The sequence below is a fragment of the Crocuta crocuta genome, unplaced genomic scaffold (genome assembly GCF_008692635.1).
Source record: "Crocuta crocuta isolate KB4526 unplaced genomic scaffold, BGI_CrCroc_1.0 scaffold221, whole genome shotgun sequence".
Lineage (NCBI taxonomy): Eukaryota > Metazoa > Chordata > Mammalia > Carnivora > Hyaenidae > Crocuta > Crocuta crocuta.
The window spans coordinates 1,244,856-1,245,193 of record NW_027528610.1 but is presented as its reverse complement, the minus strand read 5'-3'; the positions used below and the strand labels follow the sequence as shown (position 1 = coordinate 1,245,193).

The window sequence follows — 338 nt, the reverse complement described above, 5'->3', positions numbered from 1 at the left end:
CCGGCTGCAAACATGTCTCCCCGGAGATCAGTGCGGTACTTGTCGCTGTTGAAGCCACTGGAGAAACTGCAGCTTTGGGGGTGTGGGGTCTCCATGCCCGGGGGCTATTTACAGAACCCAGATCACAGCGGAGCAGCCCTGGGGAGCACGGCCCAGCACTGAGGACCTCCTTCTTGGGGCCACGTGGACGCTCCACTCAGATGCCCCGCCGTGCAAGCGGAGAAAGAAGCTTTGTTCTAGAAGAACCCAGAAACCTGCAAATACGGCCTCCGATGCGCTAGCGGAAGGCTGACCTCTAGGAGAAGGGCATTGACAGACCCCAGCTCAGCCCTGAAACC

General features: G+C 59.8%; 1 long non-coding RNA gene across 1 annotated transcript in view; it reads right to left on the bottom strand.

The window, feature by feature from the left end:
- LOC144223907 (uncharacterized) overlaps nt 1-338 on the bottom strand; it is a 7,834-nt gene that overhangs the window by 2,944 nt on the left and 4,552 nt on the right. The gene's annotated exons all lie outside the window — the stretch shown is intronic.